The 23,359-nt window shown below is 42.1% G+C and overlaps 1 protein-coding gene and 1 pseudogene across 1 annotated transcript in view; both read left to right on the plus strand.

Annotated features, from left to right (window-relative positions):
- CNTNAP4 (contactin associated protein family member 4) overlaps positions 1 to 23,359 on the plus strand; it is a 524,353-nt gene that overhangs the window by 46,204 nt on the left and 454,790 nt on the right. The window lies entirely within an intron of this gene.
- On the plus strand, positions 22,658 to 23,323 carry LOC143976005 (DNA repair protein RAD51 homolog 3 pseudogene; annotated as a pseudogene).

Genomic DNA, 23,359 nt, shown 5'->3' on the forward strand with positions numbered 1-23,359 from the left:
TGGCACTGACGGCACTGTGATGGCACTGAGGGGCACTGTGATGGCACTGATGTCACATGGATGAGAACTGTGATTGCACTGATGAGCACTGATGTGGCATGTATGACCACTGTTATGGCACTGATGGGCACTGATGTGGCACTGTGATGGCACTGATGTGGCATGGATAAAAACTGTGATGGCATTGATGTGGCATGGATGAGCACTGAGATGGCGCTGATGTGTCATGGATGAACATTGTGATGGCCCTGATGTGGTACTCCAAATCCAGTCTCCCTCCTCTCCTCACACGCTGTAAAGATCAGTGTGGTGTGTAGAGGGGAGGAGCTGAACCAGACATGTCGCCGGTTTGTCGCTCCATCATTGGACAGAATGATTATGTGCTAAAGGGCTGCTGTTATTGGCCCTTTACCCTGATCCGTGATGCACTGGGTCCCGAGGACCCAGCCATCACAAACACTCCCGACTGCACATCCCATGGGGTGGGCGAGAAGAACAAGCACAGGAGGAGGTCAAAAGATGCCCTCCCACAACTAGCTGGCTGCGCTGTAGCTGTCATTCGTGCATAGCTTGGGCGGCAAGTGATTAGTTAGTTGCAGTGGAGGTCAGTGGTTAAAGTAGCGGTCTAGAAAACCCCTGATGGCTCCAAAAAAAAAAAATATCACCTGCTTATATTATCCTGTAAGGGGATTTTTACTTCTCCCATATGATAGCAATAAAGTTAAATGGAAAAAAAAAGATTATATATATATATATATATATATATATATATATATATATATATATATATATATATATATAATATATTTATATATAATATAATATAATATTATATATATATATATATATATATATATATATATATATATATAATATAATATATATATAATATAATAGATAATAAATAGATATTACATGATAATAAAATAAATACGAAAAATTTAAAAATGTCTAAAGGAACCCCATCATCCTGTGTGCATATATGTACATGCAAATTAGCTTTAAAAGCCATATTCATTGTTAACTTGAAATGAATAAATGGTAAAAGCTTTTTTTTAGAGCCGCCTATGGACAGTTTCGGGTACCATAGTTTACCTCTATTTCATGGGTGAGCGCAATTTTAAGGCTTCACATGTTGGGTGTCTATTTACTTGACACAGCCCTATTTTTTGTATTTTTTACCACCAACTTGGGAATATACTTTGTGTGTTTATGTCAATAAATGTATTTTAGTATTTTTTTTTTTACCTGAAAATATGTGTGTGATAAACAGATGTGCAAATATGTGACATGAAAAATCACAACTGCCACTATTTTATTTTTCATGGTCTCTGTGTTCAGATAATATATAACTATTTATTAATGATAGATCATTTTATAGCATAACATTCAGATCCTAACATGCATATAAAAAATTAACAAAATGCCCTGGACTTCAAGAAGTTACATAGTATTACTACCAATTATTATTCATTCGAAATTCCACATACGTAAGCTACTACATAAACTGTTACTATCATCTAGATGCCTTTTTATTATACCTCTGCAACTGTTTTATATAAGGAAGGAGACCTAAATTTTTAAAAAGCAATTCAAATGCAGATGTTTGTTTTGTTTGAAATTTTCCGCAGTTCAGCAAATTGCCAATTAGGGTTTTTAATTTTTAATTTTGTTAATTTAACAAGTTTGTAAAACATGAATTCAGCTTCCACAATATTCTATTACTCTGTCCAAATCAAAGTTTTATTTAATATTTTGTCTTTTTTTCATTTGTTTAATATTAATAATTTAACATAATACGCGTTAAATCTGTAAAATATTTTCAAAAAATACCATGCATTAAAATAAACAATAATGTAAATAAATAATGTTAAATCAGAAAATAGAAAGCTAGAAATAAGAGCCAAATTTTGAATATATATTGCCATAGATCACATAAACTTGCAGATATGTGAAACTACCTTTGAAGTGGCCAAATATTATACAGATACTGTATGTGAACCTACCTTTAAAGTGGCTACATACACAATAAAGTTCCACAACAACTTTTTTACACAGTCCAACAATGCAAGTATAATGTGTCATTTCATGTTTGTTCTTAAGTTAAAAAAAACTTGCTGACCTCATCAGTTTGCAGTATTGTTCACACTTAACCTACACTTCTAGAATGCCAAAATATATTGTAGTTATGCTTTAACATTCCATTGAACACATAGCCAAAGCAAGAGTGGCTGTAGAAAATACTAATAGATAAATTGTACTTACACATTACTTTAAAAGCTATATAGCACACAATTCTCTTCTCATTAGTCTTTAGGATTGGCTGGCTCAATCACCAGTTTGCTGGAGCGGCTAATTACAAACATGCATTAAATCTAAATACTGAATTTAAACTGTTATCTTATACTTATTAAAAGGCAGAATGAAGCAGGAGAAACCTGACTCCGCAAAAGAAAAAATGAGCCAATGGCAGTATAGATTAAGATTCTGTTTATGGATTTTTCATTATGTGAAATATAGTTTCTCTTGAAGGCAATCAATCTATACAGAACTCATTTTAAAAAGTAATATCTTTTGAATGTGTATTTTGAATCTGTGGATGCTAAATAATCATTTAAACCACCACAAATGTATTAAAGTGAAACTTCAGGCATATAGCTTAATAAATAGTTATGACACATGTGTTTATGGTTTCTTCTATTCTTGTTACTTATGTATCCAACCTCTTGAACCCTGCACAGCCAGACAAGTGAGATACTTATTTCATTGTTCAGCACACGAGCCTTGGGTCCTCCTATGACACCTCTCTGCCTCCAGCCTGATAACTGCGTAAAGCAATTTTCAGGGCTACTTCCACCCCCCACACTAATTGCTGACATATTAAATAAAAGAACCTACCTAAATTCTGCTTTAACCTACCTAAAATCCCTGGTCATATGATATTCCAGTCCCCAGCCTTCTCCTTTCTTTTAAGCACAAGAGGCCTTTCTTATGATGCCTACATCACCACCTATCTGATGTGGACACTTTCCATTTGTTGCCCAGTTGTGGGTTCCTCTTAGATCCCTTTTTTTTTATGCAGACCTGATTGGAGGCTACATGCAGCCCTACGGACAGTTGGATGTAAAAGGACTTGTGTCCATCCAGGTCTGAAAAAAAAAAACGAAACAGACTGTATAATTTTTTATTTTTGAGGGCCAAAAACATGACTAATCGGAGGTAACCTGATGTTAAAGGACAATATAGTTAATTTACACCCAACTGTTCATAGAACTGTCACGGGTCCGCCTATGCCCACGAGCACAACCTGAATGAGCAAAGGTGTAAAAAAATAAATAAAACTGACATCTGTCTCATTCAGTTTCGATTCAGCAAGAGATCTGATCATGGATTCTTTGCTGATCAGAGAAGACTCAGTTCCATGTAAAAGGAGCCTTAGGATCTAGAAGGTAGACTGAAGTGATGACATTGGTGTGAAGCTTACAACCAGGACTGACTGGCACAAACACATCTGCCGAACTGGATTAATGGCCTCCCACACCAGGTAAAGGCACTTGCGAGGGACATTGACAGCAGATTTAAATGAGTCTAGAATTGCTTCACCAGGTATTAAAAAAGTGCAGGAGGAGTGAGGGTAAAATTTAATGTTTTTATTCATAGATTTAAGAAATTATCATTATCCTCTCTGTCACAAGAACTGTGAATGCAGCTGTTTGTCCCGATATTCTATTCATAACAAGCACCAGTTTATTTATTTATTTGATTTGATTTACAGAGTTGAGGTTGATTCATGAAAAATCTTAACTTCCTTATATAATGTAATCCTATGCCCATTTCTCATACCTTTGACATGCAATTTCTTTAACTCATAGAGAGGTTACAGCAAAATGAAACAAAGTCACCTTCCAAATCAATACCACTGAATAACATGCCAAACACTCTCCATTATTATAATTTGTCAGCAGGTACAACAAAGACATACAATTAAGATTCAAACCATTATAATAAAGACGCTGACAATTTTCTTCACTTGTATATGGGAATAGGGAATTGCTTTCAGGTAAGGTTAGCAAAGAAAGAGGAAACATGGAAACAGAATGAAAGATTACTTCTAAAAATGTTTTTTGGCTGCCAACCTGCGGTAAAATCAATGCAGGCTGATTGCACTGAATTTATCTTTCAGTATGGTTCTTAGCAGCACACAGCAAATAAAAGCCACATAAGAAGGTTCAAGTTGTGAGGTGAAAGAAAAGAGACAAAAAGATAGGTCAGACCTTAGAAAAGGTATAATACACATCAATAGGAGATTAGAAGTAGTGGGAATGGTAGACACTGAACAGAAATTGATTAGGTTTCAAGGAGCACAAACTAAAGTAAATATAACAGCTTTGATTTACTAAAGATTTATAAACTGAGCTTTAGTACTTCTGTAAATAATACTCAACTTCAGGCATAAGTGCCTACTGGTAATTTGTTTAAAACTAGCATAGGGAAACTTGCATGTGATGCTAATTGAAAATGGCCAGAAGTAGTAGTGCTATATCTAAGTTTATCATATGTTTTAAACAAGCTTTCAGCTTTCCTTAGTCATATCCTTAGATGTTGTGGTTGCATTCATTTTCTTTTTTCAGGCTTTTTTAAAATGTATTCTTACCTGGTGAATGACATACTTTCTGTATTAGAATAGCTACACTCACTGCACTGTATTAATATTGGGAGCCTTGATTGTCACCCAGGCTGGACTTCTAAAATAACTTCTATTCCCCCCATGGGGCGGGGGGGGGGAGTTAATCATTACAAATGGAATATAACATTATTTGTGATTTCAGTTAAGCTAACAGGATGTGACAAGAACACTGCATTTCTGTCAAGATCAATAGAATTTTCTGTACTTCCTGAAAATTTTCTTAGTTTGAAAAATTTAAATGAATGCAGGCACCAAATCTATGGACTGGAAAACTGCAATATATAAAATTTTTATTCTTGCATTTAGAGATGCTTTAAACAAGTAATAAATCACATCTTCTAAACGGGTTCGTCAACACAGGGTGACAGTCTTAGAGGGTTCTACAATATGGCCGATTAACATCCACGTATTGCATTTTGACAAGTAAAACAACATTGAATTAAACTACCATGTTTTATTGGATAGTTGAACAGTCTGTGGAGGGTGATTATTCCACAACTGAAAGTTAGTAAAACAAAATGTAAACTAATGCACATCCAAATCACAACATCAGAAAATAAAGGGTTATTTGCACAAATGTGGGTGTTGGAACCATATATTGAGCTTCTTCAAAAAAGACCCTGGAAACAATGATATATAACTAAATAATAAGCAGCACTTAATATTTCGATTTTCATATATTTATGAAAGAAAGCAACATATATAGACAAAACAGTACACCAGTGTACATGCACAAGATCTTCTCACGGTTTTTCTATCTATACAAAGACACACTCTCAGCTACAAGCAACATATGCATTTTCATTAGAACAGAGAGGAGATTCAGGCTGATAGTACAGCAATTATCAAACATCAATACACATTAATAGATACCAAAAAAAAAAAACCCTTCATGCAGATACTCAAAATCAGGCACAGGTGGGAATCACAAAGTTTCGAAGTAAAAACCCCTTTCTCAAGTGAGATCTGAACTGACAAAACGTAGATCCATATTAATATAATATTACGATTTTTTTTTCACAAATGATTTTATGTTTAATCTTTGTTAATTGATTTTTATTTGCGTACAAATACATATGAAAAGACAAAAGGGTCAAGAGGTCCAAGATAAGATGTGCATTCAGTACAGCATACATAGCAGTAACAGTAATTCATGCATACGAGTACATAAGGCAAATAAGAGTAAGATTATGATTTTAAACTTAAAAATTTTGAAAATTAACGACTCAGTGTGTAAAAAGGTGGTTTCCCAACTAGTAAGAATGATCAGCAAGTTAAGACTAGAATACTTACCTTTTTAAACCTACTAAAATGAAAACATGTGAGACCCCCTAAATAAATGCAGCTATTACTGTTGTTTCCTATATAATATAAAAGATGATTTAAATGTGCCACAGTCCATCTGCCAAAAATCTCAAATCAGCAGCTGATGAACCTTGAGTCACCTTTTACTCTTTAGAAATCTGTCAATTCACAAAATCTCTGCCTTCAAAATAAAGCACCTGGGCAGATGAACTTCCTAATAAATGTTACCCTTATTGCCAAAACATATTGGTTCCCCACCTTGCCACTGGGTTTAACTACTTCCGGACTGCCCCATGTACTTTTACTGCGGCAGGGTGATCCGTGCAAAATCACGTACAGGTACATCATGGCTTCTTCTGGGTCTGGTGTGCCCGCGTGTGTTGCCTGGCAACCTGCTCCCAAAGTAATTGGACAAAGCAGGAGCAAATCAGCAGGTCCAGCGGACCCGAAGTTCATTGGCTCCCAGTGATCTCTCCCAAGAGAGTCAGCATGGCGGTCTGGAAGGCAGATTGCTCTTCTGTGAGGGGAAGATGGAGATATTGTGTTTCTGCAAAGCAGGAATACATATCTCTCTCTTCCCCCAGTCAAAGCATCCCCCGCACAGTTAGCAAACATTCCCTAGGAGCACATTTAACCCTTTGATCACCCCTGATGTCAACCATAGTCATTAGTACAGTGACAGTGCATTTTTTTTAGCACTGATCACTGTTTTGGTGTCACTGGTCCCCATAAAGTGTCACTTAGTGACAGATGTGTCTGTAAAAATGTTGCAGTCCCGCTAAAAATCGCTGATCACTGCCATTACTAGTAAAAATAAAAATGCTCTAAAATGATCCCATAGTTTGTAGACACGATAACTTTTGCACAAACCAATCAATGTATATGGTTATTGTGATTTTCTTTTTAACCAAAACATGTAGCAGAATACATATTGGCCTAAGTTGATGAAGAAATTCGATTTTTTACATTTTTTTTATTGGATATGTCTTATAGCAGAAAGTAAAAAGTATTGTTTGTTTTTTCAAAATTGTTGATCTTTTTTTGTGAAGTGGTTAACAGTGCTGCTTATATGGGAGATGAAATGCTTTGGGCCAAAGTCATCACTAATTCAAAACTGGATAAATTGCCACTTCAACTGTAGGCAAATAGAAAATTAACAGTGGTGCGCTGCCATACGTGTATAATACACAACTCAAACATATATAAATGTTGTATAAACCAATAATTATAACATTAATAAAATGCCACAAAACAAATATAATTATGCAGTGTGAATGCAAGATAAACAGCTCCTTCATCCACCATCCTCTGGGTGTTGTTTTGGGATTTACCCTTCTTTAGGAGGTTGGGGGTTCCTGGTGACCTCAGACATGCCAAGTCTTTTCTCCCCTATGTGAATAAAATAAAGGTATACTTAGCACACAGATATTTGAGGCAAAAAATAAGAATATGAAACATTGCTTGGAAGTGTCGTACAATTGTCTGTTTTGGCAGAGTTCCAAGCTGAATACATGATTTTTTCACTTTATTAAAGCTGGAATACTTACATATTTGAGTAAAGTTTCACACATGTAGACACCCCTAGTACCTACTGGAGCACCTGTGCGGGACACTCTAAAAAGTTTGTTCTGGTGTTTGTGGCTCCAGCCTTTTATCGTTGCTCTCTGCTGCATGCACCTCTCTCTCCGCCATGTGCTTTCCCACTGCGCAGAAAGACAAGGGGCAGGGAATATACTATAAAGAAGGTCAGGGGCGGGCGTAGTTTCATGCATGCACAGTGTATATAAAGCATAACACGTGTGTGTCGTACGTACGATCTGTGAGTGGAGGAATGAGTATTGGAAGTACCGATCATTGCAATGAAGATACAGTTTTAACTTTAGCTTTAACTAAGGTGCATCAGTGGCCTATACTGCTTCTACATTGAGGCCTATATTGGGACAAGATTAGGAGAGTTTAGCCTGACATTAGGGTTTGTCTTGTGTTGTGTCTTGCAGAGAAAATGGATCCATTCAATGATAGGGAATTGCTAGCAATATTCATTGACATGTTCAGTGAGCTGCCCTGTCTGTGGCAGGTGAACCACACATTTTTTAATCAACTAAGAAAGAGGAAGGAAGCACTGGATACACTGCTTGAATTTATGAAGCCGATGATCCCCACGGCAGGCATCACATATTTGAAGGCCAAAACTTGGTGGCATGAGGAGCACTTATCTTAGTCAGCGAAAGGAGGTACAGGATTCCCAGAGATCAGGAGCAGCAGATGACGTTTATGTAACCAGGCTGTGGTACTATGACAGACTGCATTTTGTGTCAGACCAGAGTGAACCCAGGCCAGCACTCTCCACTCTTCCTTCAAGGCTTCCTTCCACCTCAGCTGAGGCTTCCGATGTCCAACCTGGGCCTTCCACCCAGGAAGTAGTAGAGAAGCCCAGCTTGAGTCAGGTATAGCATTGTTCAACATATTTCTTATAAAATGAATGATGTTAACTAGATGTTATTATTGATCACTAATTGCTGATTTAACAAAGTGGTTTACATATCAATAGACAGTAGTGGCCAAAAAGGATTGGGAAAAGAATGAAAAATGCTGGGCTCAGAATGATCGTCTTTTATATTTGTTAACATTCAATTTGCAACAGTCATGAGCACAAAATTGCTTGTGATTGATGAACAAAAAAACAAAATCTATGTCCCTTTTTCATACATAGGAAAGCCTCAGCCATGAGGTGGCAAGGTTAAGTGGCAGACAGGAGGTTGACCATCATCCTCCTCCACCTCCTGCCACAACTACAACACCAGAGCCACAGCCTGGAAGGAAGTGTCTAAGGAAGACAAGAGTGTAATGGCCTGGGTTCAGTCTGTTCTGGCAAAAGATGCAGGCTATTGTAAGACCACAGCCTGGGGACAGATATGTCATCTGCTGCTGTTCCTGATCACTTGTTTGCTGTTCCTGATCTGGACCGGATTGTGCTCACTATTATATGAACTCCTCAGGCCACCAATTTTGACTGTAAAATAATTGCTGTGTGCCCTTGGGTACAAAGGCTTTGCAAATTTTACCAGTTTCTCCGGCATTGTCTTCCTCTTTATTTTGTTATGACCCATAATAAATGGCTATTTATTTTTGGCAAATACTTGCCTATGTGATTTACTTCAAAAGTAACAGTTTGTTTGTGAGTAGGGAGGTACATTTCAAAAATACAAGGTAAAATTAAAGGGACATCCACCAACCTCCTTAAGGTTAAAAAAATACAACATAATAATGGCGTTGTGGTAACTTGACACACTGAATGAAAAACAATATTATGGAGAGCATTAGAAAAAAAAAAAGCAGAAGATTTGGATAAAAAAAAATCTAAACAAAAATTTTAAACATTATTATGAGATCTGACAAAAAAATATTCAAGAGATCTCCATTATGAACACTAGTTTTACCAGACCGATCGCTTCCGTTTCCTAATTGATTGAGACCATGCATGGAACTTTGTGCATCGGAATTGTGTACACACGATCAGAATTTACAAGAACGGATTTTGTTGTCGGAAAATTTGAGATCCAGATCTCAAATTTTGCTTGTTGGAATTTCCAACAGAAAATGTCTGATGGAGCCTATAAACGGTCGGAATTTCCAACAACAAGCTCCCATCGAACATTTTCAGTCGGAAAATCCGACCGCGTGTATGCAGCATTATTGTTTTCGTACTTTATCTGTTCTTTATCTGTTCTGCTGGCAAGGTCTTTAATACGGCCCAAAAATGCTTTAATCGCTATGTATGGATGTATATTAAGGGCAGAATGCAAAGTTGTAATCTTTTATAAACATAAAAATGTAGATATGTTGTGCCCTCCTCATTTGCATTCTTACTATCAAGCAGCCCTGTTGGACCAGAATTAAATACTGGTTGTTACCCAATGTTTTCCTACTATACAAGCTACTATAGAAGCATAGGCAGCTGCAGAGTTATGTCCACTTTAAGCTAGTTCATCTCAAAATATTCAACTACCACTAGAGTGTTTGATCTTCTTTATTCCAGATCATCAGATAACCAGGTGGAAAGACCACTATAGTTTATTTATATGGCAAAGGTGGATTGAGATCCATCCTGGGTCTATGCCACCATTTCAAACTTCCAACTACCGTTGAATACATGGATATTAAAATGTATCACTTGCTAACTAAAAGATCTTTTGCATTGCCATGCACTGTAAACTCTGCAGTTTATAAATTCCTAGAAAATTACAACTTCCGTAAGGGGAGCTCAATATTTTATAACCTATTCCAAAGTAGAACAATACTCACACAATGCTCACACAATGCTCAAATGGGAATGGGACATAAGAAAGTAGTCTTCCATCACTAAATTAAAACATGCAGTATAAAGTTCCTTTCCCAATTTGTACTACTCACACCTCTGGGAACCATATCAGAAAATATTGGTGATATAATATCCTGTACAAGCTATTCTTATTTTCCATAGCTGTTTTACATTTGTGTTAGGAAGATGTGTGGAAATTTAGGTTCACTGATTTATAACCTCTGGTATCGTAAATTACTGGGTTCTGTGAGCAGATAAGTGTTTTCATTTTGGAGATATTTGTTCACCCTATACTTCCCTCTTACATGTAGGCATTAAGAGATTTAAAATGGACTATAGAGCCATTATAATGCCCAGCCTATTGGCTGCCAAACTCAATATTACAAGGTGAAGGAGATCCACTTTGCTCCTTGGGATTGGAAATATAATAGATGAACTCAATAATTACTACCAAACAACTGCCTTGAAAAATATCTAAAAAATGCTGTTAAAGTTGGAATGCATGGCTTATGCATGGCAATCTAACAGTCTTTAGATTTATAACTCAGCACCAAAGAATAGATGGATCTGGTCTATTCCTTGCTTCATCCACTAGTTTGACATCACTGTCTAAAATATTATGTATTTTTCCCTTTGTCCTTAATTTTTCTTCTCTTTTCCCCTCCTTATCTCATGCTATACTGGTAGTGTGAAATCATAGTGATGTACTACATTTAAAATTAACTTATCATCAATTATCTATAACTGATATCTACTGCTTTTTTACTTTATGTCACAGAATAGCATCAGATTTGAGATATGGGACACAGCTTTTATTGTGATGAGACCACATATGAGACTGTGGATAAACCTATATTATCTAAAATTATCTAAAATTTTCAATAAAAATAAGACAGAAGCTAGGCAATTTTTTTATGCAGAATGTCAACCATATTCACTAATTAATCACTATCCTTCTGGCTGAGTCAAGTGATTTGTCATTCCTACCCACCAGTACATTGGGGCATGAAGATAATGGTTCTGATGGTGCAGCAATTTTCCCCTATGCTTTGCAATTTTTCACCGAAGAAGTAAAGACTGGGCATAACCAGATCATGGGACAAATGTGAGTATAAAACACCTGGTGATGGAGCCCAAAGTGCAGAGGAAGGCCTCTCTTATTGCTCTGGCTCAGGGGTCCTGGTAATGTAACAGGGAATGCCAGAGCAGGAAGGGCAGGGGCAGGAGTGCCTGATAAGACTTCTGCTGGAGAGTGTCGATGTGCATCTGAATGTTCAGGAGAAGCTGGCTGATAGCAAGCAGGCAGAAAAGCAGGAGCTGATGACAGGCAAAGGTACGGCTGGATCAGGTGCAGGGAGAAGATCCAAGCCAAGGTCAGACAATCCAAGTAGGCAACTGGTAGGCAAATCAGACACAGACTGCAGGCAGAAGAGTAGTCAGAAATCAGGCTGGGTTCAGTAACAACAAGGCAGATAAATAGAAGGCTAAGGCAGAAGCGTAGTCCAGGGGCGAGTCAGGGGTTGGTGCAGGCAGAGTTCAAGCAAAGTCAGAAGCAGATAGGGTCGTCAATGGATGAATGATACAGGAACAGATACACAGATGCTTCAGAAACATAACAGACCAAACAACACTGACACAAGGCACCAGTTTAAACAGCCCACCTAGTGCCAATGTGCCACTGGGGTGAGCTGAACACCCCATAGTTTGGTTTGCAGCAGAACATGCAAACAGGCAACGATTTGTGTGAACAAGCAAACACTGCTAAAGTCTATGGAACACGAATGTGAAAAATCAAAAGTGCTAATTTTAAAGACTTATATGCAAGTTATTGCCATAAAAAGTATTTGGGGACCCGGGTCCTGCCCCAGGGGGCATGGATCAATGCAAAAAAGTTTTAAAAACGTATGTTTTTTTCAGGAGCAGTGATTTTAATAATTCTTAATGTGAAACAATAAAAATGAAATATTTCTTTAAATATTGTGCCTGGGGGAGTCTCCTTAGTCTACCTGTAAATTAGCACATCTTTCCCATGTTCATAACAGTACTACAGAAAAATGACATTTCTAAAGGAAAAAATGTCATTTAAAACTGTTTGCGGCTGTAATCTATTGTCAGATCCCGGGAATATAGAGAAAAATCATTGAAAAAAATGGCATGAGTTCCCCCCCAGTTCATTACCAGGCCCTTTGGGTCTGGTATGAATATTAAGGGGAACTCTGCTCCAAAATGAAAAAAAAATATGGCGTAGAAGTCCCACTAGAATCCGTACCAGGCCACATGCCCTCAACATGGAGAGGGTGCTTTGGGGTCCAGCCCAAAACACCTTTTCCCCATGTTGATATGTTGATGGGGACAAGGGCCTCTTCCCCACAACCCTTGCCTAGTGGCTGTGGGGGTCTGTGCTTGCCTGGTGGCTGTGGGGGTCTGTGGGTGGGGGGGGCTTATCGGAATCTGGAAGCCACCTTTAACAAGCTGACACCCCATGTGAATGGGTGTCGGGTACATTGTACCCCTACTCATTCACCAAAAAAAGTGTCAAAAAAGTAAAAAAGGCAGGAGACAGTTTTGGATGAGTCCTTTATTAAAAAAAAAAAAAAAAAAAGTGTCCCACGATGTCCATTTATCTTCAACCATAGCTTCCGATGTTCCAGAGATAAAAAAATTGAAAAACTTTGCCTCCATGGGAGGTGTCCCCGTGATTGCCATCTTTTTTCTGTGACAGCTCTTATATAGCTGAGGGTGGGGTCACCCGTTTACGCCATCGGGTGGCCCCACCCTCAGCTATATATCAGATGTCATCATGAAAAGGCTGCAGTGGCGGGGACGCCTCCAATGGAGGTGGAGTTTTTCTGTATTTTTTTTATTTACATCATGGTACACTCTCTCGTTCCTCCTTCTCCTGCTGCCTGCCAGGTTGTGTGCCTGGATAAGGGTCTGGTATGGATTTTGGGGGGCCCCACCCCATTTCTTTATAGTTTTGGTATGGGATTTACTTTAAAATCCATACCAGACCTGAAGGGCTTGTTATGGATTTTGGGGGGACCCCCCCTCACAGCATTTTTTTTTGTTTTGTGTTTTTTTTCAATGATTTTTATGTATATTGCCAGGATCTGACAATACATTACAGCCGCGAGCAGTTTTAAATGAAATTTTTTCCTTTAGAAATTTAATTTTGCAGCACTCATTCATTACACTATGTACGGCCACTGTGTAAGCAGCCTTACACAGTGTGGGGGTGGACTTAGCCTTCTGAGCCATGATTGGCCAAAGACACCCTGCAGCAGAGTGCACTGTGATTTGCCAAAGATTGCAGGTTAGGTGCATGCTTTGGCCAATCAGCAGCCGTCAATGCACTGCGAGATCCCGCAGTTCATTATGGGGTGTTCCACGGGCACTTGAATTTCCCACGAATGCCTCATAATGTTCTTAATTCGGCGAAAGGGGGGAAAAACTTACGATCGACTAGAACATCGAGCTCATCCCTATGCACCACGTGCACCCTCTTAATGGCAATGAACAGGACTAACAGAAACCATGCATTTGCACTCATGCGTGTGTCTTCCCTAACAGGGGGAGAGATGAAGAGTAATTGATCTCCTGACTAGTGATGGACGAACTTCCGACGGGACGTTTCGCGAACGCGAAACGCGAACGGACACAAACGTTCGCGAAAACGACCGTTCGCCGCGGGCTCCATTGACTTCAATGGGAGGCGAATTTCGCAAACCTTTAGGTCGAATTTGCGGCCACGGGGTAATTATTAGGGGGTAGCACGTAGTCCCACCACCTGGACAATAGCATAATACATGTATGAGGTGAATTTGGGATCGATAACTACAAGCATTTTTTTTTTATTTGGGAAATTGTTCTGACAATTCAGGACTATGGAGCTAATGAAGGCAATGGAGGAGAGGGAAGGTCAGGGACCAGGGTAGGCAAACAAGAGGGTGCAGGAGATACAGAGCACTGACAGCAGCACCGTAATACAGAGCACTGACATCAGCACCGTGACATACAGCGCTGACAGCAGCTCCGTGACATACAGCGCTGACAGCAGCTCCGTGACATACAGCGCTGACAGCAGCTCCGTGACATACAGCGCTGACAGCAGCTCCGTGACATACAGCGCTGACAGCAGCTCCGTGACATACAGCGCTGACAGCAGCACCGTGACATACAGCGCTGACAGCAGCTCCGTGACATACAGCGCTGACAGCAGCTCCGTGACATACAGCGCTGACAGCAGCTCCGTGACATACAGCACTGACAGCAGCTCCGTGACATACAGCGCTGACAGCAGCTCCGTGACATACAGCGCTGACAGCAGCACCGTGACATACAGCGCTGACAGCAGCTCCGTGACATACAGCGCTGACAGCAGCTCCGTGACATACAGCGCTGACAGCAGCTCCGTGACATACAGCGCTGACAGCAGCTCCGTGACATACAGCGCTGACAGCAGCTCCGTGACATACAGCGCTGACAGCAGCTCCGTGACATACAGCGCTGACAGCAGCTCCGTGACATACAGCGCTGACAGCAGCTCCGTGACATACAGCGCTGACAGCAGCTCCGTGACATACAGCGCTGACAGCAGCTCCGTGACATACAGCGCTGACAGCAGCACCGTAAGCAGCCCCAGGAGGAAGTCAGCACAGCACAGGGATGGTGTGATCCCCTCATAATAAGAACCCCCAGGAGGAAGTCAGCACAGCACAGGGATGGTGGGAGCCCCTCATAATAAGAACACCCAGGAGGAAGTCAGCACAGCACAGGGATGGTGGGAACCCCTCATAATAAGCAGCCCCAGTAGAAATATGACACCGCTCAACCTCTTCAAAGAGGAGGGTAGGGGCATATAGTACGGTGTGCTTTTTTGGGTCAGGGAAGTGAGCCAAATGAATTAAGAAGGTCTGTGTGCTTGATTCCAAAAATTGTTTATAGACATATACATGGTCTACTGATCACATGTGTTGAATTCCTCCGAGATCCATGCCTCATTCATTTTTAGAAATGTGAGGTAGTTAACACTGTGGTGAGCTAGGCGAGTACGCTTATCGGTCACAATCCCCCCTGCTGCGCTGAACGTCCTTTCGGACAGGACACTGGATGAGGGGCAAGCCAACAGTTCGATTGCAAATTGGGCAAGCTCTGGCCAGAGGTCAAGCCTGCCCACCCAGTAGTCTAGGGGTTCATCACTCCTCAGAGCGTCCACATCGGCCGTTAACCCAATGTAGTCGGACACCTGACGGTCTAGGCGTTCCCTGATGCTGGATCCGGATGACACCTGTCGATGGGTCGGCTGAAAGAATGACCTCATATCCGAAGTCACCAACACATCTTCAAACCGGCCTCTTCTTGCAGGCGCTGTTGGATTGGTACCCGCAAATCCTTCTCTGGGAGTGGGAATTGCTCCTCTGCCAGCGCACGCAAAAGCAGAATGCAGCATTTCTCGAAGCAAGGCCTGGAAGTGCTGCATTCTGACAGCCCTCTGCGACGGCGGTAACATTTCCGCCATTTTGTGTTTGTACCGGGGGTCTAAGTACGTTGCCACCCAGTACTGGTCCTTGACCCTCATGCTTTTTATACGGGGGTCCCTATTAAAACACTGGAGCATGAAGGCCCCCATTTGCACTAAAGTGGAAGCGGTGTGGTGGCCTGGCTCCTGCTCATCATCCAGGATAATGTCGTCCTCTTCATTCTCCTCTCCCCATCCTCGCACAACAGGGATCCCAGAAAGGTTTAAAGCATGCTCTTCTTGCTCCTGCTCATCCGCCCCGGCACCATCCTCCTCTGACTCCTCATCAGACTCCTGTTGTTGACTTGTCTCAGATAGAGTAGCCCCCCCTGGGAATTCATCCAGCATTGCGACTTCCTCATCTTCCCGCTCCTGCTCCTCCACAGCCTGATCAATGACACGACGCAATGCACGCTCCAGAAAGAAGGCATAAGGTACCATGTCACTGATGGCGCCATGGCTGCGACTGACCAGTTTGGTGATCTCCTCAAATGGCCGCAGAAGTCTGCATGTGTCGCGCATGAGCAGCCACTGGCGCGGTGAAAAAAAACCCAGCTCCCCAGAACCGTTTCTTTCGCAGAGTTCATACAGGTAGACGTTAACTGCACGTTTCTGCTGGAGCAGCCTATCAAGCATATAGAAGGTTGAGTTCCATCGCGTCGGGCAATCGCAAATAAGACGTCTGACCGGCAGATGGTGTCGCCGCTGAATGTCAGCAAGGCGAGCCATGGCCGTGTAAGATCTTCTGAAATGGGCCGAGATTTTCCTTGCCTGCCGCAAGATGTCCTGGACCCCAGGGTATTTGACAAGGAATCGCTGCACGACCAAGTTTAAGACGTGTGCCATGCACGGCACGTGCGTGATTTTGCCCTGTTTCAATGCGCTAAGCAGATTGGCACCGTTGTCACACACCACTTTACCAACTGTCAAATTGAGCGGTGTTAGCCACTCATCTGCCTGTGAACGCAAAGCTGAAAGGAGTGCCGGGCCAGTGTGGCTCTTTGCTTCCAGGCACAACAGACGCAGCACGGCATGGCAACGTCTCACCTGGCATGTGGAATAGGTTCTGGGGAGCTTGGGCGGTGCAGTGGAAGAGACGCTAGCAGCGGAAAAGGAGGAGGCAGCTGAGGAGGAGAGGGAGGAGGATGGAGTAGGAGGAGGAGAAGAAGAGTCAGGCCTGCATGCAATCCGTGGCGGTAAAACCAAATCTACACGGGTGCCACGGGTTACATGCTTGACGGCCGTCAGAAGGTTCACCCAGTGGGCAGTAAAACTGATATACCTTCCCTGCCCGTGTTTGCTAGACCACGTGTCTGTGGTCAGATGTATCTTGGCACCGACACTGTGTGCCAGAGATACATTCACTTGCCGCTGAACATGGCCATATAGCTCTGGGATGCCCTTCTCTGAGAAATACTTCCTTCCTGGGACCTTCCATTGTGGTGTTCCAATGGCCACAAATTTGCGAAAGGCCTCCGAGTCCACCAGTTTATATGGCAGTAGTTGGCGGGCTATGAGTTCTGACAAGCCAGCCGCCAACCGTTGGGCAAGAGGGTTATCCGGCGTCATCATTTTTTTACGCTCAAACATTAGGCCCACGGAAGCCTGCCTTTTTGCAGAAAAATGTGAGCTTGGCGTGATGGAAGGTGGAGTGGAGGACAATTGTGAGGAGAGAGGAGAAGGAGAAGTAGAAGACGAGGCTGGACGGTGAGAGCCTGCAGTGTGGCTTTGTGTGTTCCGTTGCTCCCACTGGGCTCGGTGATGGCTGCTCATGTGCCTTCTTAAGGCGGTCGTCCCTAGGTGAGTATTGGGCTTACCGCGACTAACGCGTTGACTGCAAAGATTGCAGATGGCAACGCTATTGTCAGCAGCGGACACGTTAAAAAAAGCCCACACTGCGGAGCCATGTGCCGGTGTCCTGGGAGCGCCAGATGTGACCGTACATGGTCGATGACTCGCTCCTGATACATTTGCAGTCTGCTTTGTCCCTGCTGTGCAATGTAAGTCATTGCTGCTTCTCCTCCCTATCTGCTGGTCCATATCTCCCTCTGAACTCCCCTCCTCTTCCTCTCTTGTGGGCACCCACGTGACATCACTAGACACGTCATCATCAACGTCACCTTCCCCACCGCTATAAGTAGAGATCTCGGAGTAGGCAGCAACACCGGGGACCAACCTCCTCCTTGGGCTGATCTGGGTACTGGCGTCAGACTGCTGAGTAGCGCTTGTTGCTACCTCCTCTTCCTGATCCAATACCAAGAGTGGCTGCGCATCAGAAATGTCCTCTTGATATGGATCGGAAAATAATTCCAGTGACTCAAGCGGAAGGTATGTGGTGGTGGTGGTGGTGGTCGTGTTGTTGGTGGTAGTGTCTTTGGGGGTGCACATAGCAGAGAGTGAAGAAGAGGGTGCAGATCGAGAGGATGAGGAGGGTGCAGAAGAGTAAGGCTGAGCGAGCCACTCAACCAAGTCTGGTGCATCCTTTAAAGTAATTGAACGCACCTTCTGCAACTTCCCACTTTGGCTCAAGCCTGTTGCTCCTGCCCTACCCCTACCACCCCTGCGGAAGGGCCTGCCTCTTCCTCTGCCTGTCATTTTTTAAATGACCCTGTGACAAAACTCTTAGTCCCTATACCGATGAAGGACTGCTGCAGTATAGGGCAGCGGTCAGCAGTGGTGCACGTCAACCCTATCTATTGTGGACCGATAGCGGTCCTTACAGAACAGCAGACTGTACCGCACTCAAGCCTATGTACCGTAGCACCCTATACCAAGTTACCAGTCCTTATAAGAACTTTTGTGGAACAAGCAGGTTGTGTGTTAGTGATTAGCAGACTGTACGTCAGTCCCTATACCGCTGAAGGACTGCTGCAGTATAGGTGAGCGGTCAGCAGTGGTGCACGTCAACCCTATCTATTGTGGACCTATAGCGGTCCTTACAGAACAGCAGACTGTACCGCACTCAAGCCTATGTACCGTAGCACCCTATACCAAGTTACCAGTCCTTATAAGAACTTTTGTGGACCAAGCAGGTTGTGTATTAGTGTTTAGCAGACTGTACGTCAGTCCCTATACCGCTGAAGGACTGCTGCAGTATAGGGCAGCGGTCAGCAGTGGTGCACGTCAACCCTATCTATTGTGGACCGATAGCGGTCCTTACAGAACAGCAGACTGTACCGCACTCAAGCCTATGTACCGTAGCACCCTATACCAAGTTACCAGTCCTTATAAGAACTTTTGTGGAACAAGCAGGTTGTGTGTTAGTGATTAGCAGACTGTACGTCAGTCCCTATACCGCTGAAGGACTGCTGCAGTATAGGGCAGCGGTCAGCAGTGGTGCACGTCAACCCTATCTATTGTGGACCGATAGCGGTCCTTACAGAACAGCAGACTGTACCGCACTCAAGCCTATGTACCGTAGCACCCTATACCAAGTTACCAGTCCTTATAAGAACTTTTGTGGAACAAGCAGGTTGTGTGTTAGTGATTAGCAGACTGTACGTCAGTCCCTATACCGCTGAAGGACTGCTGCAGTATAGGTGAGCGGTCAGCAGTGGTGCACGTCAACCCTATCTATTGTGGACCGATAGCGGTCCTTACAGAACAGCAGACTGTACCGCACTCAAGCCTATGTACCGTAGCACCCTATACCAAGTTACCAGTCCTTATAAGAACTTTTGTGGACCAAGCAGGTTGTGTATTAGTGTTTAGCAGACTGTACGTCAGTCCCTATACCGCTGAAGGACTGCTGCAGTATAGGGCAGCGGTCAGCAGTGGTGCACGTCAACCCTATCTATTGTGGACCGATAGCGGTCCTTACAGAACAGCAGACTGTACCGCACTCAAGCCTATGTACCGTAGCACCCTATACCAAGTTACCAGTCCTTATAAGAACTTTTGTGGAACAAGCAGGTTGTGTGTTAGTGATTAGCAGACTGTACGTCAGTCCCTATACCGCTGAAGGACTGCTGCAGTATAGGTGAGCGGTCAGCAGTGGTGCACGTCAACCCTATCTATTGTGGACCGATAGCGGTCCTTACAGAACAGCAGACTGTACCGCACTCAAGCCTATGTACCGTAGCACCCTATACCAAGTTACCAGTCCTTATAAGAACTTTTGTGGACCAAGCAGGTTGTGTATTAGTGTTTAGCAGACTGTACGTCAGTCCCTATACCGCTGAAGGACTGCTGCAGTATAGGGCAGCGGTCAGCAGTGGTGCACGTCAACCCTATCTATTGTGGACCGATAGCGGTCCTTACAGAACAGCAGACTGTACCGCACTCAAGCCTATGTACCGTAGCACCCTATACCAAGTTACCAGTCCTTATAAGAACTTTTGTGGAACAAGCAGGTTGTGTGTTAGTGATTAGCAGACTGTACGTCAGTCCCTATACCGCTGAAGGACTGCTGCAGTATAGGTGAGCGGTCAGCAGTGGTGCACGTCAACCCTATCTATTGTGGACCGATAGCGGTCCTTACAGAACAGCAGACTGTACCGCACTCAAGCCTATGTACCGTAGCACCCTATACCAAGTTACCAGTCCTTATAAGAACTTTTGTGGAACAAGTGAGTTGTGAATGTTTAGCAGACTGCAGCAGAAGGGCAGCAGTCAAGTATAATATCCTTTCTATATTTGGAAGAAAGAATATTATACATGTACAAGCCTATTACTGTACCACTGATACCAGTCCTGAAAAGAACCTTTGTGGAACTAATAATAACAGCAAGTCTTTAAAATTACCCTCACTGCCTGACAACACTGCTTCCTTCCTGTCCCTATACAAATTGGCAAAAAAAGAGAACGATTAGTGGTTACTGGAACAGCTCTTTTGTGGACCTTGATAGTAACAGCTAATGATGATGATGATGATGATGATGATGAAAGACTAATCTGGCTGTCCCTGTAGCATACACCGTCCTTTCCCTTTCTCTAAACTAACAAAAGACACTCAGGCTGCTGCAAGAATCAGCAGCACAGCAAACCTATCAACACCTAACACCTATACCAGTCCTGAAAAGAACTTTTGTGTACCAAATAGCTAGTGGTTTATCTCTCCCTACTCCACACAGGAACCTGTCCCTATCGTAACAGAAGAAAGAATGTAAAATGGCCACCGGATCGGGTGTATTTATAGGTTAGGGGGAATGTACAAGTGTCCATGTGCTGTCATGTCTCAATTGGCTGTCCTGTATCACATGATAAACGTGTCACCAAAGGTTAAAGTTCTTGTATACATTAAACACGTAAGTCCGCCGCGGCGAACGACGGAAAAAGGCGTTCGAACGTGCGGACCGCGAATGTCGGAAATTCGCCGCGAAACGACCGCCGGGCGAACCGTTCGGCCATCACTACTCCTGACTCAGTCTTATCATTTGCATAGATTACATGGCGAACGTTTAACATTCCCACAGGAATCAGATTTTTTGAAGAGTTCACATACCTTCTGGCACTTTTCTGTGCTTTCAGTTATTCCAAATTCTTATACTATTTTGTCAGAATGATGACATGGAAATAGTAGCCAAGAACAGTACACGCTACATAAAATTGTTCAACAGGTTAGTGTTCCTTTCGATGGTGTTTCTTAAATTAAAATGGAGCTTCTGATGTATGGTATTTGTCTATATTATAACCTGTACATTATGTTGCCTATACCTACTAATGTAGCATCACTAATAATACATTAAGGCTTGCCAAAGCATATAATATACATTTGAGAGCCTTAATGCTAATGGAATTATATAGTATGTTGCCCATATAACAGTAGTACCAAATCAGTTAGAGATGATTATATAATAAACTGTCAACTGTATAGTAAATGAGCAAAAAAGAAAAGCTATTCTGAGAGTTACAGTATATTTTATATTCCAAACCCAAGTCCATAACCATTTGTCCCTCTTGCTTGTTATTCATAACATAATTGATTTGCAGCAGTGGTCTATGAATTAATTTGCTCACATTGATCTGTTTTAGAATACAAAACACACATGATTAATGTCCAGGATATGTTACTACTATTAATCAAATAGTGATAACCGAACTTTGATTTCCTGAGGGACAAGGTTTAGGGAAGTTGGTCCCAAGATCTTGTTCCTGTCTTTTTATTGATTGTGTGTCAAGATGTAGCCATTCTTTTAAATGTGTGTACATCATGGCACTTCACATCTCTCTTACTGTCTTAATGTCTAGTTCTTTGTGCCTAAGCATGAACTGTACAATGAAACCTGCTCAGTTTAATGTTTTTTAGAATCACTAAGCAGTCTGTTAACATCAGATAAAGTCTTGTATAACAGTAGATACAGGAACGTTTTTACTTCTTTTTTTTTTTAAATGTTGTTAACTGTAAATAGTCCAAAAATTCATGGATTTTTTTTATGCATTACTGTTTGATAGAATTTTTTTTATTTATAAATGAGAACTAGCCTACCCAGTGAATTCTCTATATATGAAGGTTTAAATTATTATAACTCTGCAGGCTTATGCATGAAATAAGTACGGTATATCTCCCCACATATTTAACTTTGCTTACTTTCTTTGAACCTGACACTTGAGAGTGTGGTTCAAACTATTGTGCTGTGGTAACATGTGGACATTACTAAAAAATACGATAAAAGGCCAAATAGCACAGCTCCACGACAAAAGAAATACCCTTTTGAGGAATTTATATTAGCTGAATACAGTTCAGTTTAGACCTAAATAAGACATAACATCAGCAACTTCTGTACTTATGTCAGCAGGTGCTGTCAAATAAAATGTAAATGGAATGATGACAATAAAAAGTGGCCCATCTCCCACCTCCTGCTGCATACCGCTGCATAGGTAGCGTATGTAGCGGGAAGTGGGCAGCTTTCCTATTGCTCCATCCATCAGAGCGAGATTGGTGGCTTCCATACACTGCACAATGTCATAGACTTGCCAATCAGTGAAGTGGCTGGAGAAGCTGGGATATCTGAAGAAGCCACTCAGGAAGAATTGCAGATTTTTGGAAAGACAAGGCAGTGATTCACAGATGCTAAAGCATACCGCTTTGGAACTGCATGAGCAGGAACAAGCTCAGGGGTGTATCATCACATTCTGCTTAGCCTTGGATGAAATCCTTGGGGGAGGCATGCCACAGGGAAAGATTACTAAGAGTTGTGGGCCCCCTGGTGTGGGGAAGACACAATTATGTATGTAGCTGCCAGTGGATATAGAAATACCAGAGTGCTTTGGAGGCGGTGATGGTGAAACTGTTTACTTTGATACCGAGAGTAGCTTCAGAGTGGAAAGACTGGTGGAAATTGCAAATGCTTGTGTTTTGCACTGTAGTCTTATTACTCAAGCCCACCAAGAAGAAGGTCACAGACTAGCTATGCAAAGATTGACTGCTAATAACATCCTATCACAGATTTATTACTTTTGTTGTCAAGACTACATTGAGCTACTTGCTCATATAAATACCCTCAAAGACTTCCTAGCAAAGCACTTAAAGGATCATACTATATTGTATTGAAGCCATGAATACCCAGTAAGAATCCTAGCAAAGCTG

The sequence above is a fragment of the Lithobates pipiens genome, unplaced genomic scaffold, assembly GCF_037356315.1.
Source record: "Lithobates pipiens isolate NorthernLeopardFrog02 unplaced genomic scaffold, aLitPip1_a1.2 Scaffold_13, whole genome shotgun sequence".
Classification (NCBI taxonomy): Eukaryota; Metazoa; Chordata; class Amphibia; order Anura; family Ranidae; genus Lithobates; species Lithobates pipiens.